We start from the raw sequence: 3,454 nt of genomic DNA on the forward strand, positions 1-3,454 counted from the left end.
AAGTACCTCATGAAGGTAATTCAAATTAATCTCCACCACTCTCAGCAAACCTTCTAATCCACAGGGTGGAACCGATGTTGTTCTGATTCAGGAACCATGGATACTGGAAAACCGGATCTGTGGAATTGGAACAAATGACTATAAACTTATCAGCAACACAGACTCAGGTAGACCTAGAAAGAGGTGAGTCGTTATTCGATTTTATTCTAGATTATAATCTTTATATATGCAATACAGGAGTAGAACCTACTTTTATTATTGCAGGCAGAAAAGAAGTTTTAGATATTACGTTAACTATTGAAAACACTGATCTTGAGATTAAGGATTGGAGAGTTCTTGATGAAGACTCATTCTCTGACCATCGTTATATTCAATTCTACATAAATCGATAATGTCCAGTTAAGAAACCTTATCGGAATTACCGTGATACCAACTGGAGTAGATATCGAACCAATTTACTAAATCTACTTCCTCTATATCCTATTGAAGAAGTAGAGACTCCTCAATCGCTAGATAACGTTATGGAAACCTTTAGGATTTAGGAAGGGGAAATTGAGGATAGCGCAACTCTTATCACAAAAGTACTTCAAGAAGAGAATGTTTGCAATATATCTAAGGAAACTATATTTGATATACAAAAGTTTAGTAATTTACGGAAAATTTTAAGAGTTACCGCATACGTATTTCGATTTTTAAGGAATATAAAATATAAAGGAATTCAGCAATCTACCAATACTGAATTGGAGAAGATTGATGATTTGACTCTAGAGGAATTAAATAAAGCGGAAGTTTATTGGATTGGTTGTGCACAAAGTGAGTATTTTTTGTCAGAAATAATATCGTTGAAGAAAGGACAAAAAATTGGAGCGGAATCAAAAATTTTACAATTGAATCCCGTTTTAATAGATGGGTTACTGCGTCTTTCGTGTCGTTTACCAACGACTGAGTATGAAAAACTAAGCAATCCAATTATATTGCCAAAGGAGTCATATTTATCTAAGTTGATTGTTTTGGAAGCGCACCAAAAGTTTATGCACAGTGGAATTAATGCTACCTTAGCTAAGATTCGAAAGCGATTTTGGGTGTTAATAATTAAATAAGTTAAATAAGTATAATTTGCAAAAGGCTGCATGGGAAAAATGCATCTGAAAACTGGACGGATTTACCTATCGGACGGGTCTCTGTATCCAAACCATTTCAAACCACTGGCATAGACTTTGCTGGTCCGTTATATATAACTTCTACTGACAACAAAAATGATTTTAAAAAGCGTATATAATGTTGTTTACCTGTGCAGCAACTAGAGGAATCCATTTGGAGCTGGTAGGAGATTTAACTGTTGAAAGCTGTATAAACGCACTAAGTAAATTTATTGCAAGGCGTGGCACCCCCTCTGTTATTATATCAGACAATGCAAAAACTTTTAAAAGAAGTTGTATGGAAGTGCAAAAGCTTGAACAACTAATGGAGAAAACCAGAATCAACCAATTTGCTGTAGCCAATGGCATTAAGTGGAAGTTTATTCCAGAACGTGCAGCGTGGTGGGGTGGATTTTGGGAGCAGCTTGTACGAACTGTATAAAACTGTTTAAAGGCAGCAATTGGTAAAGTAAGGCTGGCTTGTTATGAAATGGATACTTTACTAACAGAAAGTAGAAAGTGTAGTAAATCGAAGACCACTCACCTATATTAGTACTGACTGTAACGATGGCAGGACGAATACTTAACTCAATTACGCTCAATTCATCTTAATGAGTCTAAACCAACAAAATCTATAAATATTGGCGATCTAGTATTGGTCAAAGATGAACATCAATCAAGACTTCTTTGGCAAATGGCAGTGGTGGTAGCTACGATGTTAGATTCAAAGACCAGAAAATTATGAGAAGACCTTTTCAACTATTATATCCGCTTAAATTAATATGCGATGCGCCGGGTCGCATGATGTGAAAAATATCTTTTAATATCATAAATATCTTTTATCTCTTATCATGAATTAATATTTTAATCTCTCTTTTTTTTAACTTTATACTTACTATTGAATTATTCTTTTTTGTTTAAAGCAGTAATAAATGCACACTCGCAGCATACAGTTGTATTTTATTTCATGTGAAGACTATATTTTCTACATGATGTTTTCAAATTTGGTGTGCTTGTACTTGCTGGTGCTGTAAGGTCTTCACCAATTAGAAAGTCAAAGTCATTTGGATGATTCGACATTGAAGTAATCTAACCTGCCTCCAACCCGAATGATGTTGTCTTCATTTAAAAATGGAGTATATGCAGCTAATGCGCTTGTTGCCTTTACCTGGTTGCGATGCCTTAATTCCTTTTTGTCTTCTTTGAATTCAGCTTCCTGAATGCACCTTATTATGTGAGTCTCTGAATCCCGTAGCTCTTTTGAATCGAGTTCTATTAAATGAATCTCGCGCTTTTGAAGTTGTGTGGTCCGGTTTATGAAGCGCAGCACATAGCCTACAATATGTAACAAGGTTTTGAAGGAATTTCTGTGGCTTACTGTATACACCCAGTCGGCACTGCAGCTAATTGCAGCTAATGCAACCTGACGTAAAGTACCCTTCAATTCTGCGTTATCAGGAAGACTGCATAACATTTTTTTGAATTCTCCTGGCCCATGTAGAAACATTGAGCCCAAAAACCATAAGTGATTAGTTTGTAACTGGGAAGGTTTAGTGCCACGTGATAATGCATCTGCAGGGTTGTGTCGTGAACTCACATGTCGCCATTGGCTTGGTACTGAAATGCCTTGAATTGCAACAATTCTGTTTGATATAAATTGTTGATGCTTTGCTGGCACCGAATTTATCCAGTACAGCACGATTTCCTAATCGGTCCCATAATATGCTGGCACCTTATAGTTCAAGTCATCTTTTACTCTTTTCGTTAGTGTTGCTCCAAGGAGAGCCGCACACAACTCTAAGCGTGGAATAGTTTGTGTTTTTAAGGGTGAGACGCGTGATTTGGAACATAAAAGCCGATTAATCAGACGTCCATCTTTCAATGTTGCTCAAACTTATATCACAGCACCAAAAGCCTTTTCGGAAGCATTACAGAATGCATGAAGTTGTACCGATGTCGCTATCTGCTATCCAAATATATGCCTTTCAATTTGAAACCGATGAAGTTATCTTAATTCTTCGAAAAAACTGATCCACCTACTGTATACTTGATTTCGTACCGCTTCATCCCACGTTAGGTTGAGTTGCCATAAGTCCTGAATCAGTACCTTGGCGGTTACTAAAACTTGACCCAGGATGCCAAGGAGATCAAATATTTAAGCTACATTTGAAATAATTGATCGTTTAGTCACCCGCTTTGCTGGATGTAGATCCACTTTAATTCTGAATTTGTCAATTTTCGGTTGCAACACTAACCCCAATGTTTTGATGGATGGTAGATCTACACTGTCAAAGTCTAAATCGACTTCTTGATCT

This window comes from Teleopsis dalmanni, chromosome 1, assembly GCF_002237135.1.
Source record: "Teleopsis dalmanni isolate 2A chromosome 1, ASM223713v2, whole genome shotgun sequence".
Lineage (NCBI taxonomy): Eukaryota > Metazoa > Arthropoda > Insecta > Diptera > Diopsidae > Teleopsis > Teleopsis dalmanni.